The sequence below is a fragment of the Phodopus roborovskii genome, unplaced genomic scaffold (genome assembly GCF_943737965.1).
Source record: "Phodopus roborovskii unplaced genomic scaffold, PHOROB, whole genome shotgun sequence".
In the NCBI taxonomy this organism is placed as follows: Eukaryota; Metazoa; Chordata; class Mammalia; order Rodentia; family Cricetidae; genus Phodopus; species Phodopus roborovskii.
This window is the reverse complement of record NW_026126514.1, coordinates 15,823,436-15,848,885: the sequence shown is the minus strand read 5'-3', so window position 1 is coordinate 15,848,885 and position 25,450 is coordinate 15,823,436.

The following is a 25,450-nucleotide window of genomic DNA, read 5'->3' as shown; positions in this document are numbered from 1 at the left end:
AAGCTATCTAGTTGAATTTAAAGCCCATCCAATAGGAGAGAAATCCTGCTTGATACTATAAACAACCAACAACCATTAACTATAGAAGTCATAGACACCACAGGAGAATTTATTATAACCATTTTCTATAGAACTATAATTTCTGAGTTCATTCTAAACATTTATTTTTATACACATAGACAAGTGTAACTCCCACTCATCAAAGAAGCTCCTTCTTGCAGCAGACAAAGGCTATAAGAGAGATACACAACTGGTGATTTGTGATTGTGGGGTGTCCATCCTTAATTAGTATATGCAAGTCAATGCCTATACTTAAGGCTCAGGGAACATTGGGAAAACAGGGGAAAAGAATGTAAAATCCAGAAGGACAGGATGCCTTTAAGATATAGTAGAGGACCTGTACCCACAGAATATCAATAATAAGGTTGTCTAAACAAGCCCTGCAAGATGAGAGCATCCCTCAGTGTGCCAATGTAGATAATAGAAATTTCACAAGAACCACACACTTAAATGAAGAGCTACAGGTAAACAATAGTATTGAGAAAATGAGGATTATTTCTCTTGGGATGGATGAGACACCAGATAGGTTATCCAGAGCTAAGTGGTCAGCCTAAATACATGTATGTATGAACAATACTAAATGGATTTATTAGACTATGTGTGCAAAATAGTAATAATAATGGAAGAAGATATCATAAATTTGAAAGAAAGTAAGGGGGACATAGGAGCGATTGTAGGGGGAAAGGAAGTGCTATAAGTGATATATAGCACTTGTGTATAAAACTCTCAAAAGATTACAAATGTGATTTAAAAAATAAAAGACATTTTATTGAGACTGGGATACATTAGCATTTACTTTTTACTTTATATCTTTTAAAATTTCAAACTCTGTAACACGATTAAAAAGAAAAAGACTTCAGAGAAGAAAGAGGAAAGGGAAGAGAGAAAAGAAATATAAATAAAGCAAAAAAAGAGAGAAACACACAATGAGCTGATGTAGTGATCATAAAGGAAAAAAAGGAGACAGACAAAAAAAAGGTCTTGCATGGAACTCTGTGTAAAACAGAAATAAGAAAGTCACTTTTGTTGAAGTTGAGGAACCTTGGTGCTCTGCTTACTCTGCTTTTGTATTGTGTAGCAGTTGTTAAGGCTTGTGATCTTATTTTTCATCTACTCGTAGTGGAGATATATGTAAGTCTGAACAATATGCACTGATGATACCAGAATAGTTTAGGACTGTGTTTTGGTAGCAAAATGATCCATATCTGGAACTACCTACTCTCTGCACTCAGGTTTTGTATTTGAAAATTAATGAAGACTTACAGTACTTATTCACTTCATTACACTGAAAGTTGGAGTTTAGGAAATAAAATTTCTATAATAAAATCATAAATTCCATAGTATAACATCTATTAAAACTTCCATATCAGCAAGTGACAATTGTCTTTATTTGTGGGGATATATAATAAATATTTAGCAGCCATATAAATCTTGTGGAAGAATTATAACCAGATGGAATTTTTAACTCCCTTATAGACTCACATATTTGAAAACTTGCTGCCAAGCTGGTAAAACTGTTTGAGGAGGCTATGGAATCTTTTGGAGATAGAGGCATGTTGGAGTAAGTATCCCACTAGAGAAGAAGTTTGCAAATTTATAGCATCACTGGGCTTCTTTGCTTTGTGTTGTTTGGAGATGTACTTTCACTCTCATGATCCAGCTGTCTGCTACCATGCCTTCCTTGTGTTTAGAGTCTCTTCATCCAGAATTATAAGACAGAATCAACATTCTTTCATGTCCCTTTTAGTCATGGTATATTATTACAGCAAGAGAAAAGTAATTAATATACCCTAGATATTTGTTGAAAAGTGAAATAGTAAAATAAGAGGTATAAAAATGCTGCTCATAACCCAAATAATTCTACATTTTTATTATTTAAAAAAAAGTTACAGAAAGCATGCCTTTAAAATGAATTTATCTAAGAGTAAAAGAAACTTTATAAGAAAGAAGTTCTTATGAATGATAATTAATTTACAGTATAGATTGCTGGACTTAATGGAGTTATTGCTGAGGGAAGTTGATTCCATGTAATTTTACATTAATGGTGGCCAGCCCCATAATTTATTAGTCTAGTTTTTGTGCCTATTCAGTTTTAGGTCAAAAAGATACAATGAAAATAGAAATGAAGACCTTAAACCTCTGGCACTATGAAACCAAACAGCAACGGATTCAACTATTTTCTTTAATTAGATCTGATGTGATTGGTACAACTGTTTTGGAAGAAAGCGTGCACATAATGCATTCTGCACCCACAGCTCAACCACAGACAAAGGAGAGACCAGTTCTAGCTTCACTTTACATGGATGTTGTCAAGGTATCTTTAGTAGAAACAAAAGCATCATGACAGGATGCTGTTGTAAGAGAAAAATATATTGGCAGGTGCTGAAGGGAAATTAAAAGTTCATATCTTGAATATATAAATATAGTATAAACTTTTCTCCACTAGTAATTAAAGTATGTTACACAGTAAGGGTGAGGATACATTAAGAGGAATAGGGTAAAGATAGACTAGATGGGTGAATGGGTGCTTGGTAGCTAGATGATAGACAGACATATAGATAGATCAATGGACAGATGATAGTCAATACTCTCTTATTTCAATAAGAAAATGGAAATATAAAACTATAATTAATAGACTAAAATGTCAGCAAAGATTGGATGGCTGGGCAACTATGAGCAATCAAGAAAGCATGGGAAAGTTGTGAGAAGTTTTGAAGGAAAAAAGTATTGATGGTAAGAGTAATCTGTATTCTCCTATAAATAGATAAGCTTTCATTAGTTAGAACCACCATGACTCCATCCTCTGAACTCTGCACCCCACTGTCTTCCTAGTAACATACACTCAAGTGTTTCCTTCATTTCTCAACAACACTAAAATATATCTCTTCAGTTGTTTGAGTCACAAGTGTTAATAATGGCCATCCTTTGATATAAGCAGAAGAGCTCTCAAGATTCCTCACAAAAGGCAAAAGGCAGTGCTAGCTTCCATGGTATTTAGTGATCCTCCCATGTCTCGACATCATTAATATGCCTGGCACTGAGAAAAGAGACCTGAAGACAGCCTCAGAGCTGACTTTATCTGTCCATACAGTCTATCCATGTGTGCCTTACTGGTGTGCAATAGTTGTTCCTCCATACATGGCTGCTTCTCTCCTACCTTCTTTGGGTCTGCATTGGCCTTGGTTATGTTTTATGTTTATTTTCAGTCAATGAGAAAGCTTGACTTCTGTTTTCAAGGGCAAAGTTTTCCTTCAAATAAAATGCAAGAGTATTTATCAGAAGCTTTGTCTTCCAGATGATTCATTGGTAGCTTTCATGACCTGAAACAGATTATCCAATGCACCATTTTCTTTGCATGACTGCAACAAAAAGCTTGTTACTTACAGATGATGTAGGTGTCACTGATCATGTAGAGAAGAAAAAGAATACATACCTGAATGTTTCTATGGATCATCCAACCATAGATAATTTATTTCCCCCTCCTTCACAGAGGGCTAGAACATTCATGGACCTTGGGAATTCTTTCAAGATTATTATTTACTTTTAAACTTAATAGGGAGGGAACTTAACAGGTATGTGTGGATCACCTAAAAGAGAAGAGCATCAGCTGCTTTTGTCACACATGTTAGAGTTGGATTATGAAATGTTAAATATAGTAGGAGACTACTCCTAGGATAAATCTATTTTGTTATGTTTGCACTAATGAAAATAACAATAATCATGGTAAATTATATTATCAGTTATGCTTTATGAATTTTTGCTTGGCCTTTATGCTATATTTGCTTTTGTCCTGCCTTTTTTCATATCTTTATCTTCTACGTATGATGTATATCACTGCATTTTTTTCAAATTAGTATTAATTGTAACATTCCCTTTATATATGCTTAGGACAAGATAATTTGTAAACTTGAAATCATTAGAATTCTGAAAGTATAGCCTCTGCAAGAAAAATTTACATGCATGGAGACCATGCAAATAAATATGAGATAAATATCATGTCTGAGAATTAACAAGAGGTTTGTCAGTGGATAGGCTATATAAGAAGACTAAGTAAGATACTATACACGCTGACAAGGAGGATATCTAGATCATCCTCAAGATACAAATAAGGGAAGTGTGGAAAAGAAAGGCAACACTAATCTTTCCACCTCTACATTTTTATTAAATGGTATATACAACACAGGCTTTAAAGGGGATGTTTGCATGGGCTGAAAGGATTGCAAGGTAGTTATGAGCATTGGCTGCTCTTCAGGAGGACTCACATTTGATTCCCAAAGCCCACACAATGGCTCAAAACCATCTGTAATTATAGTTCCAAGAAGTTGGCTGCTCTCTTCTGGCCTCTATAAGCACCAGGTATGTACACACATAAGGGATGCACAAATACTCTCTTAAGTAGCAGTAACTTGTCTTCCATGAAAAAGCATGAAAATTTAACAATATATTGTACTCATGAAAGAAATTTAGGCACATAAAGAAGATGTAAGATGAGACCATAGCTATCAAAGGTATGACATTTAATAAGAACATATGTTTTCTAGAGACTTTGCTTGTGTTCTCTGGTTCTAGGCTTTAAACCGTGTAACAGCAATAGTGGTGCAAATTTATAAAAACTTTAGAAACTAGGAGATATCAGGAAGGTCTAATGGGAGGGGGACACTGGGAAGCTAACTCAGTCAGTAAAATGCTTAACATGCATTCAAGCAGCCTAAGCTTGTTCCCAGATATAACATATAATTCCCTTCCATTTCCTAAGTTGCCTTTAAAATTCACATCAATAGTTAAAAGACACATTACTCTAAATAGACAATTTATATAGAAAAACACTTTCTTGCATTATCACACACAGAAAAGCAGTCACAGAGAGATTGGTATTTTATTGGGGGCAGAAGGAATCTGTACACATTTTCTGTGATGGCTGAGCTGTGGAGGAAGCAGATTCACTTAAGAAATCAAAAAGTTACAAATGAATTACTCTGACACTGGACTATCCTATGTATTTACATCTAATTTACTAGCCTTCTTTATATCCTGCTCATCTGTTAATTTTCAGTTCTTCAGTGTTTCTATGTTCATTGCAAACCTCCCAAGGCAAAGGAAGTTACTCAACCTTTGAAAGAGCTTTGAGTTTCCATCAATGAATATAATCATTGGTTTCCTCATTAAAAAAGAAAAAGAAAGAAAGAAAAGAAAAAAGAATAAAAAAGAAAAGTTAGGAAAATACAGAAAAAATTCAATTTCAAAAAATTGATTTTTCAAAAAAAAGTCAGCACATGTGCTCTATGATGATTTTGTTTGCAGCTTTGTTTAGTTACTTTTGGCCCATTTGGATTCTAAAACTGTATCTTGGATGTGTCACCTCAAAAACCAAGCACTGTTTACTATTCATTGCCAGACCCCATATACAGAATCCATGGAAATATGTAGATGAGATGTTCTTTCAGTTGCATATTTGTACACAGATTTCTGTGTTTTCCTCAAGGAGATGACTATTTTGCCTTTAAATGGTTATTTCAATGCTTCAGTGTGACGTGTCAGCTTCCCAAAGAAATTCTTACATGGTACTTTGTGTTAGCCAGCTGCACAAGTGTTCAAAGGGTTTGAATGGGATTTCTTAACAACAGTTACCATCATCTCAAATATGTATTTGTTAAGCTTTAAATTCATCAGCCACTCCTTGAATATTTTCATGTTTGAAAAATATCTTGTTCACGATTTTTCCCCTGAGTAAATAAGACACCAACAAGACATTAGTTACACTTATCTGTGACTTCAGCCATCAGACTCACCAACACACTGTGACAATGAAGCTAAAGATAAACCTTTAGGGAAAAAAAAGCACTAAAAGCCTGTCAACTATCCATTAAGTACTGATTCCTCTGAGAGAGATGCATTCATAGCATCTAGTTCCTGACATTGATTAGAAGCATGAGATCTGAAGGCAGCTCACTATTTTGTTAGCCCCAAAATTACACTCTGGAAAGATAAACAGCAGCTGGCTGGATTCTGTTATCACAAGTTCTTTTAAAGCCAGGCTAGAAAGAGAGATTCTGTATCATATTTCAGTGTCCAACATACTGTTAATTTATAATTTGCTACAAAGACCTGATTAGTCAATGAACATATTTTGTTGATAAAATTTCCCTCAAACAATTAAAACGCAAACTACTTTATTTTGGAAACTATTGAAATTGTCTAAAAGATGTACATTTGGCACCCCAAACATTTCAACTCTCATCAAATTCTGCATGTTCTAGTTTTTGGCCATCCCTGATCATGATTATTCCCAATCTTTTTGGAAATAACCAAAGGACTAATTAGGTCACTTGTAGCTTGGCTTCTGGGCCAGACCAGGATCCCAGCTGGAAGTGAAGGCCCTTAGGAGAGCAATCACCATGTCTAACATTGCTGCTTGGCTTTGGGGATGATTGACATTTCAAGAGATGAACAAGCTTAACATTGAATGAGATGCATTGAGGCAGAGCTGACACAAGGAAATGAACACATTTGTTCTACAAATATTTGCCAAGCATTTGCTATGTACCAGCCATTGTACTGGGAGCTGGATATAGAAAGAATAAAATGAACTCATCTCTGTACAAAAAACCCCAACAGCCTATGGATTGAGACAAGTATGTGATTTACAATATTATATGGTGCATGCTATCACTGCTCCCAAAGTAGAGGGGTTACTAGAATACAAAGTAAGATCATAAAATGAATTTTAAATGGAAAAGGAGAAAGGTTTTGGAAGAAGAGTAAATATATTGGCAGAATGAATATTTCTAGAAAAGTGTATATAGGAAAAACATAAGCTAATATGACAAATGACACCTTATTAGGAACTAAAATATTTAATTTGTAATGTAAGCTCATCACCTTGATCTCAAATGTGTATTCCTTTATCAATATTTCCCTTCATTTTTCAGGCTTTGACATTTTATTTCCAAAATTACAAAGGTGGACTACCAACACATCTTACAATATTTATGGAAAAGACAAGATTGCTCTTTCTGACTCCATCTTCTCATTCAAAATAATGAATTGTATTTATTTCATACTGAGGAAACATTCATTTGGCAATAGCAACACCCCTAACCCAATTTACTTTCTTTCCTTCATTTGACTATGTTTATTTTAACTATATTTAATAACTGGCTTAATTATGCCATTCTAATTATTTTATTAAATCTGGTGTAGGTAATATACAAATTGGAAATGGTATATGGTATTATGGGCATTTTTACATTCAATATTGGGAAAACTACTATGATATTTTGATAATTTACCTATTTTGAATATTACTATGTGTATGAAGAAAAACATATAGTGCTGAGCATGTGACCCATGTATGTAACCCCAGCAGTCTAAAGGGATTCCCAAGGGATTCCAGCTCAAGACATACTTAAATAGCAACACCAAATCATTCATTGCAAAACAAAACTTTAAGAGAACATGTAAAGACACCTTTTTATATGTTTTTGTTTCAGATACAATGTATATAGTAATATTGTCACTTCTGTATAGTTACCTCATTAGAATATCTTACCAAATCTACAATAGAGCTGATCTTGGAAAACATACTCCTGTCCTACAGAAGTTGTTTTAGTCTGCTATAGTGTTGGTTTGTCTTCATCTGTCTCTTAGTATCTCCCAGATTCATCAGATAAAAGACAAATAAGTGCATCTTAAACATACCCCTTCCCAAAGAAAATTCTCTTCCATTAGAGATCTCAGAGCTATTCAAATTAAGCAACCTTCAACAAAATTATTTTTGTTCATGTGTCATTAAAATTTCATAAATACTCATAATAAGTAGTAAGCAAAAGTGATGCAGTTAATATCCAACAAAATAATGCAGTAAAAAAATGGCAATGCCAAAATAGAACATTTAAAAAAAATAACTATTAATAATAGAAGTTACCTTGTAACAAACAATATTTTTATTTATTTGTGCCTGTATTTAAGTCAAACTACCTTATGCTTAAAATGACATGAAATTACCAAAATACTATGATTATGAATATTTACATCCTATAAATTTATTGAAATGCTATGAAACAAAATTTATTTTTATTTATACATTTTATTTGTATCTCCTTGATTTCAGTTGACAGAAGGCAATCTATTGACAGAAAGAGTTGCAATATGACTGAGACCTCCTTAAGGAATATAGCATGAAATTTAACCTATAGTTCAGACACAAGGCGAATTCAGGAAATGTCATGTACATGTCATGCCAGAGTCAAGGTATCTAACTGCATTCTATTTAGAGATATGTAAATGATGTATTGAGAAACACTAATGATCTTATTCTCCTTTACAGAGAATTCACATATCAAAATACCATAAATATAGAAATAAAAATTATTGCTTAGGATATATTTGCTTCTTATACATTCTGTTTCTTTCATTGGCGAATATAAAAGTTTAATCCAAGTTAATGAATAACAGTTTTTATAACAATTTAAGAAAAATATAGTTTGCCCGAGTACTTGTAAAACTGTCTTAATCAGATAATTGTTTTTCTATTTGTCTATCAATCCTCAGCTTTTGTCCCATAATTCATTGTTGAATTTTAAATGTTACTAGGAAAAATCTATTGATAATGTGGTTTGTTTTGAAAAACTACATCTCAAATATGTTACCGATGAACAACCATAGATGTTTAGGAAATATAATTACTATATAATATTACTAAGAGAAATACTTTAGTTAAAATTCCTAGGGAAACATGTCTCCAAATATGTTTAAATCACACAATCTTTTAAATCATTAGAAATATCAAAGTTAATGTCTGTCATGGCCACTAACTTCTGTTAAATAGTAAATGCCCATTAAAAAAAAATGATTTCATCCTAATGTTTCAGTAGCCTTTTATCTGCATTTACAGTCAACTTCTTATACTAAGGGAGTATGTAGTTCCAAGTACTACAGGCAACACATTCTAGAAAAAGCAGGTAGTATCAAACCGTACCTGTGTTATGTACTTTCAATATATACACACACCAGCAATAAAGTTTAGTTTAAAGATTGGGCAGAGTAGAAAACTAATAGCAACTAGAAAATGAACAGAAAATTATGCCAAATAATTTCTGGCAACTCCATCTTGCACTTTGGAGCAAGAGTGGGTTGTATAAATAATTATGGCACCAAAAAAGGTGATCTGGTTACTAACATGGCTACTAAGTAATTAAGAAGTAGATAGCCTACACAACATGGATTCTCTAAAGAAGAAGGAATGACAAACCTCATGAGTAGGACAGGACAACAAAAGTTTAATCACATTGCCAAAAACAAACAAAAAAATCATGAAATCTGGCCTCCCACAAGAACTCCATGGTAACCGAATAGCCATTGATGCCAAGGAATCAGGTAAGTGATCCTTACTCTTCTCCTTGTCTTCTAATTTTGATCTCAAATCTTAATCTTAGCTCTGTTATAGGCCACCTGCTGGAAACCTTTTTCTTTCTACTGCCTTTCCCTGAGTATAAACAGATCCCGGAAGCACACTCTGATGCTTTCCCTCTTCCACTCTTTCCTCTCAGCACTCCCTGTTCTAGTCCATCCCCATTCCTTACTTTCAGATCCCAATACCTAGAAATAGACCCCCAGGGGCCACAACTGCCAGGTTCTCCAGAGCATTCCCTACCATGCTATCCACAGCCACTATACTCTCCTAAGAACCAGAGAAGGCAGCAGAAACCAAAGAACAAAACAGCCACCCAATAAACAAGACCGGATGTCAGCACTTACAAGTATAATCATCCAAATACCAGATATCTAGATATAAATATAAAAATAAAACCAATAACAGGTAGCAAAACATGTCTACAATAGAGCCCATTGACACTAATAAAGTATGCATGGATAAATAAATGCAATATAGCTGAAACACAAGACAAGGACTTCCAAAGAGCTATTGTGAATATGTTCAACGTTCTTAAAGAGGTTAGAGATACATCCATTAATAAGATCTATGAGAGCACAAAATGACAATGGAATGAAAAGACAAACATTGTTAAAAGTATGAAAGTAGAAATAGAATTAAAAAAAAAAAAACCCAAACTGAGGGAAAACTGGAAATGAAAAATTTAAGAAATTGAATAGGAGTAGCAGAGGCAAATTTCACCAACAGAATATAAGAAGAATATAAGAGATGGAAGAAAGAAGCTCAGTTACTGAAGAAAAAATGGTCGCCTCAGTCAAAGAAAAAAAAAATCTAGGCACAAAGCATCCAGGAATTCTGACACACCATAAAAATACAAAATCTATAAACCATAGGAATAGAGAAGTTTAGAAGAATATTCCTTTACACTGTGTGAAGTGGTGTCATTGTCGTTGGTTTAATAAAGTACCAAATGGCCATTAGCTAGGCAAGAATATGTTAGACCAGACTTCTAGGGACAGAGAGGATTCAGAGAAGAAGGAAGGTGGAATTTGTTACAAAATTAAAAAAAGACACTGACAAAAGAGTTATAAAATGTATAAGATTGAGAAACATAAAAGTTTTAATTGTTTATCTAAGAAAATTATTGAGGTTTATAAAGGTAGTTTTTAGGTTAATACATGTTATGATAGAAAATGGTTTGGGTATAAAACTTTAAATTCATCAAGATAAAATATATATTAGAGCATTTTCTCTGAATATGACCATTAGCTAAGCAGGAAGAGGTTAGGTAGGACTTCTGGGGAGAAAGGAGACTCAGGGAAGAAGAAAGGCAGAATTACAAGCTGGACATAGACAAAGTAGAATGAGCAATACATAGTAAAGATAACTGAGCCATGTAAAACAAAACAGATTAAAAAATATGGATTAATTTAAGTTATAAAAACTAGTTAGGAACAAGCCTAAACTAAGGCCAAGCTTTCATAATTAGTAAGTCTCTGTGTTATGATTTGTGAATTGGCAGTCACAATGAAAAAGTTCACCTATAAAGGAAGGAGAAGAAACTCAGGTCTTAGGCATAGAAAATATTTCCAGTGAAATTATAGAAGAAAATTTGACACCCTAAGGAAAGAATTGCCTATCAAGGCACAAGAAGCATTCAGATTATCAAATTGGCTAGACAAAAAAGAAATTAGTAACTAAAACCTAAATATACACAACAACAAAAGGAATATTAAAAGCTAATATGGAAAAAACAACATATAAAGGCATAGCTAATAGCAATATAGCTGACACGTAAATGGAACCTCTAAAAGCAAGAAGGGCCTGGAAAGATAATCAACAAACTTTGAAGGACACATAGCTGCAAGTCCATACTAATATACCAGCAAAATTTCTAATCAAAATAAGTAAAGTTATTTTAAGATAAAACTAAAATTTAAGCCCTATCTTTCTACAACTTCAGCCACAGAAGGCTCTAGATGGAAAACTTCAAACAAAGGAAGCTTACTATCCTCAAGAAAACACTGAAATAAATAATCTAAGACAAGCAAATCAAAAGGGGGAAACCCCACACCCCAGCAATAAAATATCAGGAATTAACTGTTATTGATAACTCTCAATATCTTTGATCCAAATCTTCCATTAAAAAGACATAAGCTAATAGCTCCTCCTGCTACATCCAAGAAACATACTTTAAAATCAATGAAAAACATATCAAAGTAAGGAATTGGAAAAAGATATTCCAAACAAATGGACCTAATAAGCAAACTTCCATAACCATGTCAATATCTGACAAAATAGAATCAGAAAAGATAAAAAGGGTACTGTATACTTACCAAATTAAAGCTCCACCATGATTTTATTATAATTCTTTAGCATTGATGCACCAAATACACAGATACTGAGTTAATAAAAGAAACCCTACCACAGCTTAATATATTACACTGGTTAGAGTTTCTACGTTTCTACGGCATAGTGAGAAAACACTATGACCAAAGCAATTTTTGGAGGAAAGGGTTTATTTGGCTTACTTTTCCACATCACTGTTCATCATCAAAGGAAGTCAGGACAGGAGCTCAAACAGGGCAGGAACTTGGAGGCAGGAGCTGAGGCAGAGGCCATGGAGGGATTACTGGTTTACTCTCATGGCCTTTTTCAGTCAGCTTTCTATAGAACCAAAGACCACCAGCCCAATGATGGTACCACCCACAATGGGCTGGGCCATCCTCTATCAATCACAAATTAAGTAAATGGTGTATAGCTGGATCTTACTGAAGCATTTCTCAATTAAGATTACTTCCTTTCAGATGGTTCTAGCTTGTGTCAAGTTGACATAAAACTAGCCAAAATATACATATTGTGCCTCATATGGTGATAGTACATGAATTCTGTACCCTATTCTCATCAATAGACATGTTATTCAGATAAAAACTAAAAGGAGAGATTCTGGGGATAACTGTTATCATAAACCAAATGGTCCTAATAAATATTTATAGGACATTTCACCCAGACACAAAAGAATATACCTTCTTGTTAGCACCCCATAATTGTTCCTTAAAATTGTTCACATACTGAAGACATAAAGCATGTTTCAATGATTCAGGAAAATTAAAATAATACCTTGCATCATCTTTGACCAGAATTGAACCAGGCCCAGAAGGACAAATTTGTTATGTACTAACTTATATGTGGGTGGTAGGTGTTAAGTCTTCCATAAGCAAGCTACAATACATATAATTACAGGGGTTAGGTATAGAGCAAGAGACCAAGAGAAATATGTATCTCCCTAGGAAGGGGAAATTGAACAGAGAGCTATGAATGGAAGTGATGTGGAACTAGAGTGTGAGAATTAAATGGGGAGAGTGAGGAAAGAAGGGGGCAATGGAGGCAATAAGGGAAGGCGCAGCTAAAACTGAGGAGTATTGAAGGGTGCTATGGAAAGTTAATGAAGTAGAAGCTTCCTATAATATATACATATATTAAAATGATCTAAGCAGGATTACCATATATTAGGGAAGATAGAACCCCAACATGATACCTTTTGTCACCAATTGAAACTTCCAGTACCAAGAATGAGTTGTACCTAATTAAGTTCTTTGATAAGGAGGACCCATAGGACTTCCAAACACCCAAGGCCATTGCCAAGACTATGAGTTGCCCCCTACAAACTAACAGTAAAATACTATTGCTGAAGACAACATGTACACAACTCATTGAACACTTAGAATTCAAACTGATGCCTACTTAGTGCCTTTACCACTATGGACTAGTGTTCATGGTACTAGAAATTACTGTGCATACTTCCAAAGGAGAAATGTAAAAACAACCGGTAAATCAACAATTTTGATCTACATGCAATATTCACTAGTACAATAGTGACACAAAGCTAGTGGGGCCAATCAACCAATATCTGATTTGATTTAAGGACCACTCCATGATATGGCACTCATTTCTGACATGGTGACCAAGAAATAGACTAAATAGGCCAGGGACCTGGGAGAAAACCAAATAAAAAGTATTCTACTAAAGGAATATAGCAATAAAGTGACTCCTAATTACATTCTGATATATTCTTGTCCATCCATAATCAGAGCTGTTTTTCTCCTTCAGTAGATGGGAATGAATACAGAGATTAATAATCAATTCATGCCCATAGTGAGAGACCTTGGAACACTCAATAGAAAATAGGTTGTCTCGATCAAATTCCTACTCTCATGGTTTCAGTGCCTTGCAAAAAGAGGTAGAATATTGTAAGAACCAGAGAGGCTGGGAAACACCTAGTAAACAAAGCCTTCAAAAATCATAACTGACAAAATATGAACATATAGAGTTTGCGGTGACATCCACAGGGACTGTATAGGTCTTGGTCAATTGTGATTCCAGTGTTGAGAAAAAGTGGACACAAGCCCACATTTCTACCCTAGAATCTACCACTAATGGACAATGCTCACAAATAAAGACTAGGTTTTCCAACAGAGTCTCAAAGGGGGTACAAACCACAGTTAAGATCTGCTTCCAGGCCCAGGAGTATAGGGCCAAAACAAAATGGAGTTCCCGTGTCTGTGAATGTGTATGTCTGCATCTGCATCTATATTGTACTTTTCCTTCACATCTTTTTCTGGTGTTTGTCTGGTTGTTTTTTCATGTTCTGATTCTTTTTGTTCTGGTTTATTTAATTATTATACTTTATGTGACTTTTTTCTAAGGGGAGCAAGAAAAGTTGTAGATTTTGATGGGAGGAGAGATGGGGAGGATCCCATAGGAGTTATGGGAGGGGAAACTGTAATCAGAATATATTAATGAAATACAATTATTTTCAATAAAAATAGAAGAAGAAAAGCATATTAATTTGGTCAATTAATACACAGTGAATCCATAATGCTAAAAGGATTAGCTTTTATATTCAATGATGTTAGATATTTAATAATAATTTGTTCATTTTCTCTTGAAGTATAGTCTAAATTGTAAAAGCATGCTACAATGGAAAGGTTTAATTTATGTTTTTAAAATAAAAATCACAGAGGTGGAATTCTGTAAGAGAAAAAGCATAGTGCTTCCAAAGTCTTCAGGCAGATAATGCTGTAATATTTCCTTGGCTTTGGAATGTGGGATGAAGGACTGAACCAATGACTTCATGCATGATAGACAGGAAGATTATGCATATGACAAATATATGTACATCTGTACAAGGAAAAATCTGTCCTATAGTATCTCTTGTTAATTTGGGAAATAACAAAATATTATTTATTAAAATATTAAATTTAATTTTCTTTTCATTTTGAGTTAATTCAGAGGTGTATGATGAGCCAAGGGTTACTGACACGATAGGAAGCCAAAATTCCATGATAACTACCACATTACCTTGAATGAGTTTCAAAGAGTGTCAGCATCTTGGCAAACTTTACTTGATTTGCAAGTAGACATGTTTTTGGTAAGCATATAAAAAACTACTAGTGAACCTTAATATTCATATAATGCAAAACAAAGGGGAAAGAAGTGGCTTTTAAATGTACTTCATTTGGAAAAACAAAGTTGTTCAAAATATTTTTTGATCATCTTTTATTTTTATGTACATTGTCAGGAGAGGTAAAGCCAGTGACCTTTTTATCTTCTGCTCTGAAATAGACTGGACGTCTATAAATGAAAAAGGTACATGGCATTCAGAAGACACGCAGGAGCTTGGGTGGCAGGGGTGCTTTCCTTAAAGGCAGCAAATGACAACATAAAATTTGCATCCTTTTCAGGGTTTCAATTTAAAATACAAGACAGATTAAGGAATTGAAAAGGGGTCTGGGGAGATAACTGGGTTGAAGAACTAAATAGTGGACCCTCATAAGTCATGTAGGTGCCAAGTGGGCTTCACAGCTTCCTGTAATTCCAGCCTTGGGAGGGAAAGTAAAAACAGGCACATATCTCACTTGTGTGTACATACATGTACACATGAATACATGCTGACATAACACACACACAAGTAAAGAAAAAAACAGGTAAGAAAAATTCTATAAAATGCATCCCATCCATAAAACACCCACCTCAAACCAAAATATATAACGAAAAAGGGTGTCAGATAACAGCTCTTACAAACTGTGGCAAACAAATAAGATTTTTTTTGGCTTGCATAATAGGAGCTCATTACAGAGAAACAATGTTTAAATTGATCTGTGCTGTAATTACTGACTTACTAGAGTGATCATTCTTCTTTACAACTTTTTGTTTTTATATGTGAAACTGAGGAAAATGATTGAGCAAATAAATCACACAGGAACTCAGTAAAAGAACTAACTATGCACACACACACACACACACACACACACACACACACACACATGGACTCATTCGTAGACAACACACTCATAAATATAGAGATAGATTATGATAGATAGTGAAAGTGAGCAAGAGAGAATATAATTGTGGAATTTTGAAATTATAGACTAAACATAATCAAAATCAATTTCATTTTGAATTATAAAAACTGATGTATTATAAAGAATAATTGTGATGCACAACTTCCTATAAAAACACCTGCCAAAGCAGTTTCTGAGAAGTGGTAAATCAGAGCCTGAAGTGCAATATGTCAGGAATATTTGTAATAAAGCACTGTATAGTCAGTTTTCACATTTCACTGGAGATTTGGGGGTTAACTATTGGTTTCACTAGCAGCAGTTTCAGTCTTCCCCTGTCTTTACAAAAACAAAAGTCAGGTTTACCATTATCCTGAATTTTGCACCTTCATAAGTCAAAGGTTCATCTCCCTCTAAATGGCTCTTTCCATCTGACATCACAACAGTTGGAGTCAGAACCAAGGCCAGCTCCATTCTGCAAGGTTCTCCTAATGTTGCACAGCCTGTTCATATTGTCCCTTTGCTTCCCCAGTGGAAACTATTCAGACTACTAACCAGACTTGCTTTATACTCCATACTTTATTTACATTCCACACACACTTCAGATTTGCTTATCATAATAGTTAAAACCGCTTGGCTTGACAGTATGGAGAATCACTCAGGACACAAGGCTCTGGACACAGTTATGAGGGCTTCTCTAGATTTGAGTATCCTCTAACAATGCTTGCCAGGGATAATCTGATGAGCTAGCTGACGCAAGAAGGCTCAATATAACAAGAAGCAGGTTCATTCTCAGGGCTGATGTCCTGAAGTACATAGAAAGAACAAAGCTATCTGAACAACAGCTTCCTTCAAAAGCCACACTATGATTTCCACCCAATGATGAGCTGTACCCACCCAGAAACTGAGGCAGCTTAACTCTTTATCCCTTACCTTTTGACCAAAACACTTTTGACAGAGTGTTTTAATCATTGCAACAGTAAATGTAGCTAATGCCCCAACACAATGTTTGGTTCTTTATTCATCCCAAGAAGCTAAAAATATCTCAGCAGTCAGAAGGCATTTAATCAAATAATTGTTGAATAAAAGAAGTGTATCTCCCTTCATGTGCTGACAAAACAAAATATCCGGAATGGTTTATCCAATAGAATTTTGTTGTTGTTTGTTTGTTTGTTTTTCTCTTGGTTTTCATGGCTGGTCATGCAACATCACAGTGTCAGTAGGCTTGGGTCCATCTGAGGCCTCTTTCCTTGGTTTACACATTACTTGGCTACTCTCTGTGTTCTCACACGGTCATTTCCCTATGCAGCTGCACACCCATAGTCTTTAAGTATATCCTAACTATTCTTCTTTAATGCACACTTCTCAGGTGATATTACAGTTCACCCTAAGAACTTCTTTTAAAATTAATCATCTCTTTAAGATCCTATCATCAAATAAAGCCACATTCTGAAATTCTATGGGTTAAGCCTCCAACATATGGATAATCTGCCATGAACTATGAGAAATTTAAATGTTATAACAAGATATAAAACATTGGTTTACTTATGAATAAATTCACCATCCCCTGTTTAGTTCATAAATAACAATCAGATGAGGCTAAATAACAGAAGAAATTTAAAATAAACTTCACTAGAAACATTATTTCCCTTTTATTGAACAATGACTCTTTTAATTTTCTTAAATCTTATAAATATCACTTCACAAGTATGCTAGTTAGATAAGAAATCTAAAGAGTGATGAGCAAAGGGGTCAAGACCAGGCTGGAGAAACCCATAGAAACTGCTGACCTGAATAACGGGGAGCTCATGGACCCCAATCTGACAGCTGTGAAACCAGCATAGGACTGACCCAGATTCCCTGAATGTGGGTATTAGTTAGGAGGACTAGGCAGTCTATGGGGCCTCTACTAATGGATTAGTGTTTATCCATAGTATGTGAATGGACTCTGGGAGCCCATTCTACAAAGAAGGATAATCTCTCAGCCTAGACACAAGGAGGGAGGTCTTGGCCCCTGCTCCAAATGACATGACAGACTTTGAAGACTCCATGGGGAGCAGAAAGGGGATGGGATGGGAATTGGTGGGGGGAACAGGGGAGAACAGGAGGTTGCAGGCTCTGGGACTGATATGTAAAACAAGCACGTTTCAAATTTAAATTTAAAGAATTTTGTAAAAAAAAAAAATACAGGGGGCAAGGGAAGGAAAATTTCAGGAAGCATATCATAAAAATGCCTAAGAGAATTATATTAATGGATTGTTCACTCAAATTTTACATGGGTAAATTTTTCTATGATTTTTTTTTCTATTAGATGAGTCGCTTTGGAAAGAAAACCAAAACATTTAATAATGAGTATAAGAGAAAATTCAAGAAAGTAAAAAGGTGCGTGAAGCCAAGGACATCATAGTTTTTAATTTAATTACATAACAAAGGAGATATGTACCTGACTGCTAGCCTAGTTACTCAATGGTAGTCATATTTTAAACATGTTCTCTCTCTAATTCAATGGTTGTTAATTTTACATTAAAATTAACAAAATAAGTAAAACCCTTTGCATAGTTCCACAGTAATAGAAAATATTCAATAAATGACAGCGATAAAAAAAGAAGCCCGTAAAAGAAGCTGATTACTAAATATTAACTTATTCAGGTGGGTGTATGCTTATGTTCATTCGGTTTGTGTTACAAATATTTGGCATCTTGTTCTGGCTAAAACATTCAGACCAAATCATTACCTATCCCTCTTTATACTTATTACCAACCTTCCTCTAATTTGTATGTATTGAATGTTTCCTCTGTGTGACTATCCACCCAATATTTTTCAAAAATTATTGTTTATAAAGCCCCCCACACCTTTATTCTCATTTTAAAAACAAAATAAAACAATTTCCCCAATATCATGTATTTAGCAATAATGAAATTGCTCACAAGTCTATAAAGTTTGGCCTGATATTCTCACTGTTAATCACTAATTATACTGAACTCAATGAATCCAAGTAAATAGGCATAATAATTAAATTATTAAGTAGACACAGTTTTAAAATAGATATGCACAAATTACAATGCTACACATTTCTAATGTATCTTTTTTACAAAGAAGATGCAATTTCTAAATAAATAAGGTCCTTTTGGACAAATGTGTAAAATGTAGCTAGTCTGTAGACCATTTCAGTTAATGAATGTGGCATATGAAATGATCCATCCAGAAGAAATGGCTTTGCTTCTCTCCTTGCCCAAGGCCTTTATTTTGATAAAGACACAGTGACCCACAGGGGAACCAAGGTGTTCTCATGTATGTCAGTTACCACTATGGGAAGGTGTGATATTTGCAGTAGCATGATTAATGTTGATATGAAAGCAAAATTATAACCATTTCAGAGACAGCACATTATAGAACTTTGAAACAAAATATATCAGGACTTCTTAAAATTCTTGAATTATTAAACCTGTTTAAGTCATGTGTGCACATGCTGTCTCTCTTTTATGTGTATAGATGTGTGTGCTTCTGCATGCTATGTGTGTGGAAATGCCAGGAAGATGAGAAGAAGGTGTCACACCCTTGGCTGGAATCACAGGCAGCTGTAAGCCATCTGACATGGGTTCAAGCAAATGAGCTCAGGTTCTCTGCGAGCACAGGAAGCACTCAGCCTACAGTCATCTTTCCAGTCCCTGCTAGGGCTTTCTCTTATGAAAAGCTGAAAGCTTTTTTAGAATTTGAATTAACTGAGAACTCCTTGAACTGATTTGCTTTCCTCTAGGTCACATGTAAGTTTATTATAATTTTCCTAGGGAAATATAGATTATCATTTTAGAACAGAAAATAGGAAAAAAATTATTCTTACACAAAAACTGTTTATACCTATGACTAAATTAACAAAAAAGGCCCTTGGCAAACAGAAAAGTCCAGCATAGGTAATTTCACAGATGATGATATGAAAGTTTTCCATGAAGTTGTTTTAATGAGTACATTTCCCATAAAGCAATCATTCTTTTCCACACTCAGAGTGATACCAGGATGAATTTTAAAGAAAATAAAGGATGTCTGCTATCATCATTTGAAATTATTGCTTTGCTTTAAAAAATGCATTTACTTTCTGTGTATACTCTTTCATCATCATTGATATAAGAATTTGCTCTGTCTTTCTATGAAATCTGTCAGGCAATATGTTCTCACTGAAGACTATTTATTCAAAGTCTGAACATTGACTTGCTGTGAACCATGTGCAATATTGCTGCTACTGCTGATGTCCATGGCATTTATTATCCCTGGAACACTTTTGTAAGTTTTTGAGCTATCATCACAGAATCACTCAGTGTCCTGGCCTATAGTTATATGTGCCTTCATTGAAATTTCTTTTAAGGGCAATAAAAAGAACAAGTGAAAAGATTCCAAAGACAGAAAAGATGCTTCTCTTCCCCTAAAAGTGTTATATCACAAGATTCTCAAGCACAACTGGGTATTCACACAAGTATTTGATCTGGTACAGTCATTAAATGAAATTGTTTTGTTCTTGTTTTTGTTTTTAATGTAAATAATTAGTGATGTGTTGCTGACTAAATATCTATGAGAATCTATCACTTAATCACTCTTTGAGAATCCTCTGCTCCATATGTATCACTGAAGACAGATGACATGCTATAATGCAAAAAGAAATTATATATGTTAATCTGTCTATAGCAGACACTTAAACTTTTAGTACATATCTCTTTTTATAAGGATGGATTTTTTCATTTACATTAAAAGCAATCTTATTTTACATATCAATCCCAGCTCCCTCTCCCTCCAGTCCTCTCATGCCTCCCATAACCCTCCCATCTCACCTCTCATCCACTCCCAAGGGAGGGTGAAGGAATCATCAAAGTCTGTCACATCATTTGCTTAGTACATATCTTTTGATACATGTTTCCCCCCTATTGCGGTAAATAAGGATCAGGATAAACAAATAGGCTGAAAATTATTTATGAGAACATGTGTCCCTTTGGTTATAATCATGTGTCTTATCATATATTGAAGCCTCATTTAGCATATTTTAATGATGGCATATTTAAAGAGCTGCATGAGTTTGAGATCCATGCCAGTTGAAACTAACAATGATTTGAAGATTGGCATCAGTATTCATTCAGCGGCATTTGTAATTTATGGAGTGTCAGTATGAGCATGGATTAAAATTATTATTTGAAATAGTAAGTTTAATCATCACCTGTATTTTCATTGTCTTATTGCAATAGATAGAGTCTTGACAATCAGGGACTGTTTTTTCCACCTAAGGAGTTTCCTACTTATCCATTCCTCTGTATTTATATTTCTTTATACTGAGTAAATTCAACCCACATAATATAATAACAATCAAAATTATTGGATACAAAGATGGTAAAATATTCTCAGTTGACTGATTATGCATTAAAAATACTTAATTGCTTAATGTGTTAACTATTGTATACTAATATCTGTAATAAATGATAATCTATAACAAAAAAACTGGAAAAGGAATTGAAGGACAGAATAATGACATTTATTTATTTATTGGTTTTTCAAGACAGAGTTTCTCTGTATTGCTTTGGAGCCTATCCTGGAACTTGCTCTGTAGATCAGGCTGGCCTCAAACTCACAGAGATCAGCCTGCCTCTGCCTCTAGAGTGCTGGGAGTAAAGGTGTGTGCCACCAATGCCCAGCTCAGAATAATCACATTTATAAACAAAAATACATAGTAAATATGATCCAATCAATCTTTACTGACAAAAGAATATATGAAATCTTGTGCTGAAATAGGATATTTTATTCAGACCAGTTATGATTTATTAAAACTTTACCTGCTCATAACCATTTCACACTTAATAATGTGCAAAATACTACTAACCAAATATAGAATGTAGTATATTTATTTATAGTTTGTTGATTCACACTTTCAAACCCTTTTGATTGTTTATCATCTTTGAGTTATAATTTTTAAGTAAATATTTGATTATATAAAGTGTCTATGAGCTACTATAATACTCTTCTGCTATCACATACTTTTAAGGACACGGAATTGTCCACTCTGCTTATACTGATCAACCTGTTTTCTTCTTAAAAGTAATATCTACTTGTCATGATGTATCACATTTTATATAATTGATTTAGATGATAAATTTAATTATTTCCAGGTGGTTCTTTTTATTTAAGCTGTAGGTGTTGAAAATAAACCTGAGATATTGTTTTCATTCCTGGATATTTTTCCTGAAGCATAACTTTAATTACCTTTAAAGTCTTCCTTACAGCTGGGCAATTGCTTTGCTGATGTAATATGAGTCCAGTTACAAACACATGAACAATCTCTGAAAATAATGTGAAGCCATATCAGAAGCATCTTAAAAGCCCCAAAGTTGCACATTTCAGATCTTAAGACTGCCAGCTTGAAGGACCCTGATTGAGAAGACCAATTAGTTCCTTTGAAGGATGTCCTACTTGTTTCCTATATGATAATAGTGAGGTACTGTGATACCCTTACTGTATAAGATTTAGACAGTGTCAGGCCTTTTTGTTTTCTTTTCTATTTTATCCATGTTATATCTGAAAATAGAGTTGAATATAAAGATAGAATTGCTAAGATAACCCTCTAAATTTTAATGATACTGGAAATTAAAAGCTTATAAGCAAAACAAAAACTTAAGTGGAAAACCTCACAAATAGAATAGATCAGGTGGATAGTTTGGTGTTCACGAGAAAAGACTTAGGAGGAAAATGTGGTCTCACACTAAAGCAAAATGTTGAAATGTAAAAAGTTACATGAAGGGAATGTGGAGGTGCTTTGGGTCACCCCAAAAAGCCTAACCGTTGCATTACGAGCCTCAGAAGGCTCTGTGATGGTTTGAATAGGAATGGCCCCGTAAGTTCTTATATTTCAATGGTTTGCCATCATGGAATGACACTAGGAAGTGTTGACATGTTGGAGGAAGTGTGTCACTGGGGGTGAGCTTTGGGGTTTTAAAAGCCCAAATCAGTTCCAATATTATTCTCATGCTGCCATTTATGGATTAAGATGTAGAGCACTTGCTACTTCTCCAGGACTATGTCTGCCTGTTTCATACCATGCTCAGTAACATGATGGGAATGGACTAAACCTCTAAAACTAAGCCAGCCCAAATGAAGTGCCTTGAAAGACATAATCTGACTATTCAGAGACCATCAAGGCCAACCTAGACTATTATACCTAAAAAAAAAAAAAAAGCCTACAAACTAAAATTGAAGGCAAACCAAACATTTCAAGATTTACAAGGTAATATAAATTAGGACCACTAAGTCAGCTCCAAAGAAGATACTTTTTGAAATTCTTATTACTTTTGATATTATATGACTTGAAAACAAAAACTTGGTGATATGAGGAGACAGCTCACTGGGTAAAATGGTTGCCTTTCAAGTGTGAGAACTACAGTTTGGATCTCCATATATCAGGTAAAAACATATATTTTTTGTAGCTTGCTTATAATCCCAGTGTTCAATGAGCATAAACAGAATCCATGCAGCAAAATGTCTTGCTACACTAGCCAAATGAATGTGCTCATACACCAGACCCATATACATACATGCATGTACACACAATTGGACATCAAGAAAAGTATATAAACTGATTTAAAAGAATGTCAATTAAATAGTTTAAATTAGTTTATAATGGCCTGCGAAATTTAAGAAATGAGAATAGTGTCAAAGGCAACAAATTCAGAATTTTTGTGGAGGAATTTTTTTCATCAAACATAAAGAAAATGAGATGCTATATGTTACAACAAGATGGAAGCTGTGTAAGATGCAGAGCAATTACCCTCAAAGGCATACCAATTTAAACAGGTATTCAAACATAAAATACCAGCATAAAAACTAAGTATTGTAGATCATAAGATCATAGTACCTGCTTTTTGTATAAACCTCAAACTTCAAAGAAAATACTAGCCTAGCCAGAACTACAACCAGTGCTTGCAAAACAAAAACAAACAAACAAACAAACAAAAAGCCTGTCAGTCTATAACACTGATTGATGACGATGACAATGCAATTGAAACTGACTTAGGCCAGAACACCCAGAGTCCTCACTAACTATTCATGAACCTTGACTAGTGCAGGAAAAATTAAGATTCTAGTTACTGGGAATCAGGAAAAGAAATTTAGCAAGATACCTTTCTCTGAACCCAGTGTCACCCCAATTGCTGTTAGACTCAGCACCAAAAGAAACTGTAGTCCTCAGGACTCAGAATCTCTGGATTGGTTCTACCATCTCAGACAAAGATCTATGTTACAAGTAAGAAAGACATAAATTATGGCCACATACACAAGCCTTGAAGTAACCCTGAGAAATGCCTACCTCTTCTCCAGAGACTGTAAAGTCCCCTGCTAATGGAAGACATAGGAGACACAAGTTTTCCTTCAGCCTAGGTAGCCAAGAGACTGACTCCATCAACATTTTCCCAACACTAAGTATTACAGTGCAGAAATCCCATTTGCTGGGGACAGGACAAGTTTTTTTTTTTTTTTTTTTTTTTTTTTTTTTTTTTGAGACAGGGTTTCTATGTAGCTGTAGAGCCTGTCCTAGAACTAGCACTTGTGGACCAGACTGGTCTGAAAGTCTGGAACTCACAGAGATCTGCCTGCCTCTGCCTCTCAAATGCTGAGATTAAATAGATGCACCACCTCCACCCGGCACAGGACAAGATTTTAAGCACATGAATATGCCCTAGGAATTAGTGAAATTTATGATGAGGTAAACTCCAGGCACTTCCATTGCCAGCTCCATTTACAGACAGGGTTACTGTCCAGTGCCAAGAAAAGACACACATGGGCCAGTTTATGAGATTTATATTCCACCCAATATTGTACATAGTTGGTTGAAGCAATTCTTGTATATGGTTTCACTCCAGCAATAGGAAGCCAACAAACACCATTGACTATGATCTGAATACAGTATTATACTGGAGTTCCACAGCTGGGTAGCTATAGTGGTCACAGATGTGGCATAAGAGTGTGATTCAGTTCACCTGTGGTGATTTTGAAAAGGTTTTCTATCTCCAGTGACAATTTTGCAACAACAGGCAAAGCATTTGGGCGACAGAGGACCAGTAAGAGGCATATGGGGGTGAATTTAGTTTAAAAAAATCTATTCACCTGATTCTGAACAGTACCTCAACACAGTATTTGGAAGACTACATGACCTTGAATTGCCTTCTAAATATTGACACAACAGCATGCTCCAGTAAATCAGGGTGGGGGCCCCATCTAGTGCTGAAACAGTAAAAGTCATTATATTTCCAGAGAATAACAACAGTGTTCTCAAAATTTCGAAAAACACAGAGGCAAAGTCAGAGTAGGAAGTCTAGAATAAATACCTCTTATGCCAATAACATACTAAAAGTGTAAAAAGCTTTTGGAGAAAACTGGACTTCACTGATTTAGTAACTGGTTAGGCAGCAATCAATGGGAGGGAACTAGGTGAATATATATATATATATATATATATATATATATATATATATATATTCTAGTGAAACATTTCAATATTTTTATCAGAGAAACATACCAATTTGGAGGTAATTTTAAAATTTAAAATGCAAATTCATTTGTTGATACTGTTTGTGTTTATATTTTAACAGAGTATAGGCTTACCGTTTCAGTTTACAATTCCCCATTTCCAGGA